The sequence below is a fragment of the Panthera onca genome, chromosome C1 (assembly GCF_046562875.1).
Source record: "Panthera onca isolate mPanOnc1 chromosome C1, mPanOnc1 haplotype 2, whole genome shotgun sequence".
Classification (NCBI taxonomy): Eukaryota; Metazoa; Chordata; class Mammalia; order Carnivora; family Felidae; genus Panthera; species Panthera onca.
Genome location: NC_138346.1, coordinates 27,314,749 through 27,327,470, shown reverse-complemented (window position 1 = coordinate 27,327,470; position 12,722 = coordinate 27,314,749). Strand labels below are relative to the sequence as shown.

Sequence of the window (12,722 nt, the reverse complement as noted above, 5' to 3'; positions counted from 1 at the left end):
GTTCATTTCTGGCTTCCAGGAAGACCAGCCAAGAAATTCATAACTCCTGAAGATGATTCTGCTTGGCAGACTGTTAAATGAAAGTTTTCATTGAGAATTCCTCAACACCAAATCTTATAATTTTCTTTCATGACTTCCCATTTTCTCCTAATAATATAGATTCCCTATAGGCTGATTGTATACAGTGAAAGAAAACAGTTTGCATCAACTTTTAGGTGATTGGAAAGCTAAACATGCAAGTTATAACTAAGGATTCACAAGCATGTACAAAAGTTGCAAGAAGTTTTGTCAAAATAAATAATAAACACATAGATAGATAACTATTTGTAAAAATTTAAATTGTGAGATGCACTTAAAATGGCTACAAATGTGTCATAGATGAAAAGCCTAAAATGTGTATATTTAAATAACCAAGACACAAAAATAAATAAAATCATTGCACCATTTATTTTGTCAAATGATTGCTGAAACTAGTGATTTCCACCAATTTTGCCAACTGTTTCAACTCAGACTTCAGATTTTTATGAGGTCATTCATCCTTTTTATATGAGTCTTAGTGTTATAATTTCAGTCATCCGTTCATGCATACATGAGTTCAAGGAGTATTTATTATGTGCTGATTATGTACCAGGCCTAAGAACCTGCGGATATTAGTGAACAAAAGAGGCAGAGTTTTGCTTTTCTGGGGCTCACAAATGAATGAGGAGAGACAGACCACAAAGAATAAGCATAAAAAATATGTAAGTTATATAGTATATTAGGAAATGATAAGTATTCTGCCAAATGCAATAATGGAGACTGGGAATGGGAATTGCAGATTGCAATGGTCACATTAAGCCTCACTGAGAAGAGGGGCGCCTGGGTGGCTCAGTCGGTTAAGCGTCCGACTTCGGCTCAGGTCACGATCTCACGGTACGTGAGTTCGAGCCCCGCGTCGGGCTCTGGGCTGACTGCTCAGAGCCTGGAGCCTGTTTCAGATTCTGTGTCTCCCTCTCTCTCTGACCCTCCCCCGTTCATGCTCTGTCTCTCTCTGTCTCAAAAATAAATAAACGTTAGAAAAAAATTAAAAAAAAAAAGACTCACTGAGAAGATAATATTTGAGGAAGGGCTTGATGGAGGCAATGGAGTTATTTGGAAGAAAAGTATCCCACACCTTAACTGTAGATAAATTTAAGTTAATTTAAACAAGGCATGCATTGGCATATGATATTGGTGTAATGTTTTCTGATGTAACCTTTAAGGTTAACCATGGTATTCAATTATTTCTAACTTGACATAATAAAATGGAAATAGTAATTGACTATGTAAAACAAGTATTTTACCATTGTAATCTATAGTTTAAAAAAATGTTTTTAATCTTTATTTACTTTTGAGAGAGAGGGAGGCAGAGTGCAGGCGGGGGAAGAACGGAGAGAGAGGGAGACACAGAATCCAAAGCAGGCTCCAGGCTCTGAGCTATTAGCATAAAGCCTGATGCGGGGCTCAAACTCACAAACCATGAGACCATGACCTGAGCTGAAGTCAGACACTTAACCGACTGAGCCACCCAGGCACCCCTGTAATCTATATTTTTAAGACATATGTTAATTTCAACAAGAGGTTAAAAATGTGCACAATAAACCCAAATTATCAATGAAGTTCTTAAAAACCACGTGAGCATATATCTCACACATGTCACTCTGTCAAGATTAGACCAGATAGATAGTAGATAAAATTACAGTGTCTTCCTTAACTACAGGAATGCTTGTGTTTCCTCATTTATATATGAACTGATGGAAACTGAAATAATTCTGAAAGTAAAATTTTTTATTTCTAAGACTATCTCTTTTATGCACACTTAGAGTAGTATAGTCTGTCTTAAAGTACCTGACCTAGAAAAATGAAAAATTATTATTTCTATGTTCAGTTTAGCTCCTCTCTTCTGATGACACCTTAGAATTGTTAAGGTGGATTACAAACTAATTAACTCAGAAGTCCAGGGATTGAATTTCTGCTTCACCACTTACCGGCTGTGTGCGTGGCATATAACTAAACCTAATTGGGCTCTTACCTCAGTTGTAAAGTGGAGGTTCATAACTCTCAGAGTTGTGAAATAAAACAATGTGTTCTATTTATTTATTTTTTAATGTTTTATTTATTTTTTAGAGAGAGACAGCGAATGGAGAGGGGCAGAAAGAGAGGGAGACAGAATCAAAGTAGGCTCCAGGCTCTGAGCTGTCAGCACAGAGCGTGACACGGGGCTTGAACTCACGAACTGTGAGATCATGACCTGAGCTGAAGTCCGATGCTTAACCAACTGAGCCACCCAGGCACCCCTAAATAAAACAATGTGTTCAAAGAGGTTGGCACACTATAGGTACTTAAGCATTTATATTACAATTGTGTCTTATGCTTTTTAATCGGTCAATATTACAATAAATAAATGAATATAAACAACATAAGACTAGCCCAAGGCCATATATAATATCAGTCATTATAGCATCATGGTGATTTTGTTTTGTTTTATTTTATTTTATTTGGTATCAGGGTGATTCTGAGAAAGCAAAGTGTGTACTGGAGCTGTTCTGGAAGCCTTTTTATAAAAGAGGGCAGAACATTAAATGGACAAAACAGGAAGTCTAAGATTTTGGTTGGTAGCAAAGAAGTAGATGATTTTGAAGAAAACTAGTGATTATGCTGGGTGTCAATGGGCAAGGGATTTGCGTGAAAGGGACAGTATAAAAGGCACCTCACCTGTCCATGCTTTGGTCATCTCAGTGTAGTTGAGTAGGTATTGCTATCGACAAGTATTTTCACATGTTACTAAATTTCTGAGATACACATTTTACTATACAGTTTTTTAGTTCACTGTTTCCTATTTATTTATTAAAAGCCCACGTGAAATGTTCTTGCAGTTCGTTTATTTAACAAACACATAATACTCATAGGGCCTTCATTTATGAGGCCATGGTTCCACACCTGAGTATGTATGTTCATACCAGAACCCTTTGCAGAATGTTCACTGTGGATCCTAAAATGTGCTATAAACAGAATTTCTAAACCATTGGCATCATAGTATTTTATTGCTGTTGTTATTATTATTATTGAGGTATAATATACCTTAATAAAGCACATGCATCACGATTGTACACCCCCCTCAACATGTCACAGCCACCCATATCAAGACGCATTGTACTTCTTCTTAGTCAGTACTACCCTTTATCTTAATCCCCATAGAGGTAAACACTATTCTGACTTCTATTTCTGAACATTAGTTTTGTCTGTTCTTGAATTGCATACAAATGGAGTAAAACAGTATGTCCTCTTTTGTGTCTGTATCTTTTACTTATCATTATGCCTATGAGATCCATCAGTGTACTTGCATGTAACAGTAATCCTTTTTTATTCTTTATTTTTTTCACTGTGCTAATCCATTGTATGAATATACTGTAACAGCTTCTACTATTGTTGAGCATTTGAGTGGTGGCTAATTTCATGATGTTATGAATAAAGCTACTAAGAACATTTCCAAAAACGTATTTAGGTAGGCATATGTATTCAGTTCTCTTGAGTATATACCTAGAAATGGAATTACTGGCTGATGAGGTAGACTTACATTTTACTTTACTAAGTCTTGCCAAAGAAGTTTCAAAAGGGTCTATACTAGCTTGTTCTCCCACCAGCGGTGGGTTAGAGTTTCAGTTGTTCTGCCATTATAGTTTTCAGTACCTGGAGAATTTTATTCCCAACATAGTTCTTCAAGTGTAATGAGATTATAACTTGATGAATTGAACTAGCAATTATTTTTCAGAATTGAAGTTCACATAACACTGTTTTGCAAACAGAAGTTTAGTTCCGTTTACTTTGATGAAAGTATATGAGCGGAATAGAACTTGGGGTAACTGTCATTTCCTAAGCCTTGGTGGTGATGGCATACACAACTTAAATATGGCCTTTAAGCTAGCTATTTCACTAAATAGCAGTCAGACTGTATTTTGGGTGCTGACAATTGGAAAAACTTCTCTTTCCTTTCTCTATTTACATCATCTTTTTTTGGCTTCACCTTAATGAGTGAAATCAGAGTACTAATGGAATAAAGAAAAACAAGAGCATATCATTTTTGAAACTGCCTGTGAAAAATTGCCAGTGAAAGATGAATATTTCTGAGGTTAAAAATGGTGCATAACCCCAAAATAATTTGAAATGTATTTTGTGCTTATATTTGGATAAGAATATAACTGAATTTTAGAAAAAAAATCACCACACTAAGATTTAAAATGAAATTGTGAAGCCAAATTCTGATCCTGATGACTCAGAGGATTAAAACATGATACAAGAGCAAACGGAAAGTAGTCCAGTTATGTTGCCTTACTCCTCACCCTACGTGCTTAGAATATATTCATCCTTCCCAGTATGGGTCAAGTCTAATCCAAATCACAGTGAAGATGGCAAAGATGACTGTAGGTGACCCGTATGTAAGTATGCTCTTTGCTTCTTTATAAACATACTCCATTTCTGATTCACTCTATCTAAATTCAGTGAAAATACTAAGTATCTTGGCTTAAAAGTTTTTATTTTTAAAAATTTTAAATTTTCTTTTTATTTGAGAGAGAGAGAAAGAGAGAAAGAGAATATCTTAAGAAGGCTCCACTCTCAGTGCAGGGCTGGATACGGGGCTAAATCCCACAATCCTGGGATCATGACCTGAGCTGAAATCAAGAGTTGGATGGTCAACTGACTGAGCCACCAGGCTCCCCTAAAATTTTTTCTACTGGGTTGTATGTGAAGGGACAATTAATATAAATATTAAAAAGGTGAATAATTATGGAAGTTGAGGCCTGAACACTATCAATCTGTTTTCAAATTTTGGATAAGTCAAAATCCAGCTCAGTAGCATAGAGTACCTAGTGAAAGTCAATGAAAGATGAAGCACACAACAAGCTGATGAATGTAGTTCATCCTCTTTAATCATAACAAGAAGAATTTAGGGGCAAGAGTCAAGTGATTTAAAGATTTTATTGTGGGGGAAGGGATTTTTATCCTTCTATAATAAGTTTGCCCATTATCTGCTCTCAAAATCCTATATATGAATTTCTGAAGATGTTGGTTATTTATTTTTTATAAAGATAATTCAGCTTTGTTTATGTTAATAATTTTTATAGTTTGCTATGAAAACAAAAGAACATCATGTGAGTAATTTACATAAATGTGTCCTTTGGGTGCTTAGGGATTGTCTTTTACCTCCCAACCAGTTATTCATCCCACAAATAAATCAGGAATCCCCTAGAACATATGTCTTGCACTGCTGATATTACATTGAATCTGTTTGCCTAGGCATTTTTAAGAAATGAAATCCAGAGACTTACTGTAGAATTTGTCAAATAATTCAAGAAACATTTCTAGAAGATTTTCAGATCCTCACATGAATCATAGAGCCTCATGGCCTTAAAAGCAATCAGTAGTATTGGGGCCTATGCTTCTCATAATTTGTAATATTCTGGAAAGTGTCACATATTGAATTTGAAACTTGTCATATTTTATTTAGTGGCTATTGAAGACTTGCCTTTGCCTAGAGACTGGGACATTTTGTACAGTTCTCTACTCAGTTCGGTTTCCTTTTTAGGACTTCTCCAGGTATTGTTGAACAATATGAAATTGCTATCTTATAGGTTAAAAGGTAATGGAACTTCAACATTTCATATAATTCAGGCAGATACACTAATTGTGACACTTTTCTTTCTTTTTGATTTTTGTCTGACCACAGTGTACTTTTTTTTTTTACATTAACACATGTTTTTTGAATCTTTATAAACAACTGAAGCATCCATTAACCATATCTACTGACACTTCATGAGCAGTTTGGTTACCTCTGATTAGCATAGACTCAATCTGCCACCAAAACACCCAAGTTTTCTAGACTTTCTTTGAAGGAGGACACCCTGGAAGTAGCATTTCCCCAGGTTTTCCGGGCATTCAAGTCACCTGGAGTACACAGGCTTCAGGCCCATTCCATGGAAATCCTGACTCAGTAGGTCTGTCTTAAGGCAGGCAGGGTGCTGGGACACGGAGTCTGACCACAGGATACTTTTGTGTGGACAAAATTTGTTCAAAGAAGAGATGCCATCTGTGATAAATAAGGCAAAACAGTGTGCAGTGAATTTGGATGTTATATAATTTGTAAGATACTCAGATATCTGCTTATATTTCGAATGACAAATTTCAGAGTATAAGGTAAAAGTATAATTATTATTTCTATTATTAATTTTTTTAAGTGCCAAGTATAGTAATTATAGTCAATTTATAAAAAGCTACTTCAAGGGCGCATGACTGGCTCAGTCGGTAGAGCATGTGACTCTTGATCTGGGGCTTGTGGGTCCGAGCCCCACGTTGGATGTAGAGATTACTTAAAAATAAAATCTTAGAATTATTTTTAAATTAAAAAAAAATTAGCCACTCTGGAAGACAGTGTGGAGGTTCCTCAAAAAATTAAGAATAGATCTACCCTATGACCCAGCAATAGCACTGCTAGGAATTTACCCAAGGGATACAGGAGTGCTGATGCATAGGGGCACTTGTACCCCAATGTTTATAGCAGCACTCTCAACAATAGCCAAATTATGGAAAGAGCCTAAATGTCCATCAACTGACGAAGGGATAAAGAAGTTGTGGTTTATATATACAATGGAATACTACTTGGCAATGAGAAAGAATAAAATCTGGCCTTTTGCAGCAACGTGGATGGAACTGGAGAGTGTTAGGCTAAGTGAAATAAGTCATACAGAGAAAAACAGATACCATATGTTTTCACTCTTATGTGGATCCTGAGAAACTCAACAGAAGACCGGGGGGAAGGTCTTCTGAGGGGAGAAGGGGGGAAGGGAAGTTACAGAGAGGGAAGGAGACAAACCTAAGAGACTCTTATATACTGAGAATAAACTGAGGGTTGATGGGGGGTAGGGGGAGGGGAAAGTGGGTGATGGGCAATGAGGAGGGCACCTGTTGGGATGAGCACTGGGTGTTGTATGGAAACCAATTTGACAAGAAATTTCATATTAAAAAATAATAAAAAATACATTTAAAAAATTAAAAGACATTTCTAAGCATTTTGGCCATAAGGCAGCATTGATTTATTAACTATTCTAATTTTATTTAAATAATCTAAAGATTAAATGTTAGCATATTTAACACCAATAGAAGTATTATTTATCAAACAATCTCTGTCTTAGCGTTTAAGAGCTGATAATCCTGTGCTAGGAACATTGGAGAATTCAAAGAAAGCAGGAGACAAGTCCCTATGTTAAATAAATGTATATCCTTTAATGGAAATAACAAAAAATATTGATTCCATGGGAAAAATGATTTATAATACAAATAAAATACAATATTCATAAGGAAGACTGAATATATGGAACAAGGAAATCAATATAGAACACAAAGAATTTTCTTGTGCTTAAATGCTTCAATTCATCTGCTAATGTGATTTTCACATTTACTCATTAAAAATATATATATATATTTTTTTGAATGTTACTATGTTCCCAGCCACTGTTTTGGGTGCTTTGGATACACCAGCGTGTATCCCAAACGTGTGGGATACGTGTATCCCAAACATGTGGGATACATGTATCCCAAACGTGTAAAGATGATTTCCCTCACAGAACTAGCAGAATGAGGCAGGTAGTAAATAATAACATAATAAATACAGGTTTATGGTGTGATAGACAGTGGTAAGTGCTGTGGAAAAAGGGAAGCAGGAGCAGGGATGAAGGCTGTGGGAGACATGGTTGCAGTTTTCATCATAGTAGTCAGGAAAGCCCTGGCTCGGAAGATGATATGTGAGCAAAGGCTTCAAGGAGGTAAGGAAGAAATACCTCCATTATTCATTCCTAAAGAACTCCAAGAGTGATACACAAATATACAGACCACTGTATCTAGGGAGTAAAACTAAGGGTCTTCCAGAAGAGCCATAGGGCTAAGCTAACTGAATTTGGGGATGTAGTTAAATCAGATTCTTAACCATCAGGATCTGAGATGAAGTAGATTTTAACAGACGGGCAGAGACAAAGTGTGTCATCAAAGGTAGAAAATGAAGTGTTAGCTTAGATTCCTGCTTACTTTTATGTCCTCTCCACTATAGTTGAAGTTCCTGGAGAAGGAAATGTTGTTTTTCCCCCATACCTATCAAGTGTTTGAAATATATGTCTGTATGTCATCAAAATTGGTTAAACTGACGAATGGTACTAAGTGAAGGTCTAGAATATTGTCAAAGAGAAAAAAGGGAAGGAAAGCAATACAGTTTAGGCTCATAAGCACAAATATAAAAAATATAAAATGTCATGAAAGGCTCTCAATTATCTGCCATCTTGTGGTCTTAGAATAGAATTAAAGAGAAGAATTATAAATATAGTGCTTAGTATACAATGCACATGCTAAAGTAATAGTTGCTTCCATCCACTAACAAATGAAAAGAAAAAGAAAAGAAAAAGAATCTACCAATTCATTCTCAATGACAAAGCAAATATTCTCAACTATTAAATGACTCCTAAAGAGTCCTAAATATTTTTGAAGCTGTGCTATTTTTTTAGACTGACCAGGACCATTATGTATACTTTATAAGATTCTGGCAAAATATTTCTGTTTGAAGAAATGACAATCTTATGCATCTTTTTTTTGTGCTTAGAAGTTAACAATATATTATCAATAATTAATATATTAAAACATTTCTTTAAAAAAATAACTTCAGTGTCCAAATCACTAGAGAAAAATAGACAATTAACAGAAAGATCATATTTAAGAAACACTTTTTGGAGGAGAAGATGTCTAACCACTATGTAAGGTTAACTGAAATCTGAACTCTCTCGTAATTTTACTAGGGTAATCATATTTTTTAATGTTATTTCTTTATTTTGTGGTTGACATACTGGGGGCAGAGGACAATAGTAATGACAGCAACTGTATTTCAGACATCAGAAAAATCAAACTGATCCTACCTATGGATGAGTTAACCTAAAAGCAATGAGTTATAAGAACTGAATATTGAAAGAACATTTTATGAAGGAAATAAACACAGTAAAACAGCAAGGTCAAAATCCTAATCACAATTTTTGCTGACTCAGAAAGATTTTAACAAATATTGCGCCCCCCAGTGGTGGTTTTTGAGTGAAAGATCTCTTAATTTTTTTTTTTTTTTTTTTTTTTTTTTTTAACTTGGGCTCCCAGTTTTCCAGTTTCATTATTTTGGGTAACTTCATGAAACTACACAAAGTAGGGGAACCTTGGGAAAACAGCTGAGTTTGCCCGATTTCATGCTTGCAGAAAGAACAATGCCTGCCGGGGATGATAGAGTGCCTAGTATATGATGATTAAGTTCAGGCTCAACAAGATAGGTTCACAAAAGGGTAATCATGCTGGATTCATCTGGTTGTCGGGCTGGAAATGAAAGAAAAGCAGTGACATAATTACCCCAGATTCTTCAGACCCCCAATACAGTACAGCACAGCTATTAAGCAAGACTCGTCTCAGAATTATTGGAACATATTTTAAAGAGGAAGATCACTGCTTTAGCAAGTAAAGGAAAGCTTACAAAATCAAAGACAAAGGATGTTTCTGGAATCGCTTTTGCTTGCAAACAGAACGGGACAGAGCAGGGCATGAAAATCACTTGCTGAAAGAATTAAAGCAGGGCACCTGAGATAGGAAACTGGGATGGTATTTCTGCTGGATCTCCAGCCTGCTTTGTGACCTTGGTCAGATTCCCTGGGCTTCTGCTTCCTCACCTATGAGACAAAGGGTGTGGACTAGGTTGAGTGGTGTCTGTGAATCCAGAATATGGATAGAAGCAAGGAGAAGTAGGAACCATGTTGTACAAAAGAACCGTAATTTGAATATTTATGAAAGCAAAATTAGCTAGTGATCGAAAAGTGGAGAAGAAAGGTGGCTAATGGAGGATGTAAATTCATCTTAATGTGTTCAAAATAGAATGTAAAACTGATAGAGACAGTTCTTTCCAGAAGGCAAAGAATGAAGCATATCCCTTGGTCTCTAAATTTCCTCCACTGGAGTCTCCTCTTTTCTCTCTCATCACCTTATTTTTCTCAGTACTTTCTGTTTCCGGTAACCATGGTGATGCTCCCTCCTGGCAACCTCCTTCAGAGCCAGCCCTTTTGGTATACATCGAATTTTGTTCTATTCACTGATGCAGGAAGCTAACAGTGCTATAAAAATTAATTTATTTATTAACATTTTCCCCAGCTCTTTTGTCCAGGCAATAAATTCAGGGAATTATTCCACATGCAACCTCCCTACATAAAGGGCACCGTAAAACAGGGATAGTCAACTGTTCATTTCAGTTGCTAACATAAAGGGGATACTGATTATGCCAGAGATTCAGTTCCCTGCCTTGGCCCTTGGGGACAGTAAAGTCCCAGTTCTCAAGCTCCTTGCCACTTCCTTTTGCTTCTGTATGTAAACGGAATAAAATAGATTGCCCACAGAAATCACACATCAACCCTGGTTTTCCAGTCCTCTTTGTTTTTTTGCAGTATTCTCTCTCGTAAGGAAAAATTGCCAAGTGTGTAATTATCACAGTTAAAAGGGGATTGAATTTCCCCTCTGAAAATACAAATACATATATGCATTTTTCTATTGGGCACAGTTATTTATGTTGGAATATAAGTAAGCAATATGTGATACTGAGTTTTTAAAATATTGCAATTAACAGCCAATGACAAAACATCAAACAACCTCTGATGTCATTAATGCAGATGATAAAAATTCCCATAAACTACCATTTAGTCATGTCCAGTTTGTGTAGCCAGATTTATTTGTAATCCTATATGCCGGGAAACTGCCTCTCTATTTAAGCAGTGTGTGTGTGTGTGTGTGTGTGTGTGTGTGTGTGTGTGTGTGTGTATGTGTGTCTGGCATTAACACAAAGGAGACCAGACGATGACATTCATAGGCTTATAGACCCGACTCCTGGGGACACACTTGGATGGAGGCAATTAAAATGCCTGTCAGGCATTTGATACCAGAAGCCCCTATGGTAAACCGCTAAATCATAAGCCAGAGCTGCATCTTATTGTCAGTGAATGATGGCGGAGCTGGGTGGCTTGTCATCATTCTCGAAAATTCTGAGGCTAGTGAGCTCTCTCTCCCTCTCCCACTCGCCTTATTTTCCTTTTCGCCACTGCGGGGACTTTTTCTAATTTGCAGCTTCCCTTTCCCCGACACACACAGACAGGAGCTGGTGGCTTGCAGACTGCGTCTGTCTGGAGCTAGAGAGCTAGAGCCAGCCCGTAGAGATAATGCTCCGGGAGAAGGATTCTGCAGCAAACCTCAAAGGCTAGACTTGGGTGGTATCGCTGCATATTCACTGGTAATGGTTTGGGTTTTTTGGTTTTTTGGGGTTTTTTTAAATTTTATTTTGTTCTATTTTTAATCCATTTTTCAAAGGATCTGCTTGATGGGATCTCAAAGTAAAATGCTTTAAAATTCATTACTGAGCTTCCTAAAAATTCAAGTACTGCATTTTTTGTACTACAGATCTCAAGACATAGATTTATTATCTGGATTATAAAGAATACATTTGCTTACTGGTGAGTTACAATTTTCAATATTTAGTTAACAAATCTGTACATGTATTTTTTTTCTTGTGTTTTGTTTCAGTAGATTCTTCAGCTTGTTGTCTCTAACCGAAGAAACATTGATTGGGAACTACTCATTCAGAAAATTAAAAGGTACCACATGTTTTGTTTGGGTGTTTCAATGAGGGAAAATCGGGAAAGGTTTGGAATGTTTTTATTTAAATTAATCTGTCTATGGTTGATCTTTTATCCTTAAGCCTACGTTGATCATTGTCTGTAGCATGTATGATTCCCCAGGCAGAGAATGCCATTATCCAAGGCTTTTTTGATTATAAGACGTTTAAAGAATTATATCTTTTGCCTGTGTTGCAAGTTGTTAACAAATATCAATATGTCTGGCTTATTTTTGGATTTTTATTATGATAGCAGCTAAAAAAAAATGTCCAAAATTCTCTATCTTAATGAAAATTCAGTCATTTGAATTTAACAGAACTATACTAAAGTAATGATTTTTATCTGAGGGAATCCTGCTAATAAGTGATATTTTTAAACTGGTAAATGAAACGCTGGTAAATTCCCAGGTAGAATGAGCGCTAGAGACAAGAGCTTAGGAATGACTCAGTATTGTTAGGTTTTGCGAATAAAATATTGTAACTTCTTCACTGATGCTTCAGTCTTCAGCACCATGTTTAAAGGCTGAGGTTGTCAGTTATTAAAAGAACTGATTTTACATATGCTTTATTGGCATAAGAAAGTAATCCTTCATCTTGCCATGAAATCAAGTTGAATCCATTGATCCTGGGCCTTATGCCTTACATGAAAAATATTAATTTTCAAATTCAACATCACGATGTGTATTGATTGGAGATGGCAATTACAGGTATTACCTTTGTTTAATTCCTTAAGATTACCTCTGACTTCAACATACACTCATGTCAAGAAAAGCTATATTTGAAATTTGCCTTCCAAAAATGGAAGACATTTTCTGCCTTGCTGAGAAGATCAATAACATCTCTTAAATCTTTCTTTGGTATTCACATAGTATTTCCTCTCAAGATTATCGGTCTGAAATCTTTTATGCAGTGAAGTTTTTTTTTTTTTTAATGTACTTGGGAAATAGCTAATGTTCAACGACAGATCCTGAAATGCCAGAAGTAT

General features: G+C 36.0%; 1 protein-coding gene across 41 annotated transcripts in view; it reads left to right on the top strand.

Moving 5' to 3' along the window:
- MAP2 (microtubule associated protein 2) overlaps nucleotides 1-12,722 on the top strand; it is a 281,795-nt gene that overhangs the window by 131,148 nt on the left and 137,925 nt on the right. For 31 of the 41 annotated variants that reach the window (XM_060623311.3, XM_060623309.3, XM_060623317.3 and 28 more), the window contains exon 3: nucleotides 11,650-11,717. The gene's annotated coding sequence lies outside the window, so the exon portion shown is untranslated. Of the gene's footprint in view, nucleotides 1-10,990; nucleotides 11,024-11,067; nucleotides 11,357-11,453; nucleotides 11,577-11,646; nucleotides 11,718-12,722 lie in introns of those variants that run through there. The other 10 variants (XM_081796348.1, XM_060623308.3, XM_060623312.3 and 7 more) reach the window with 6 other exon arrangements.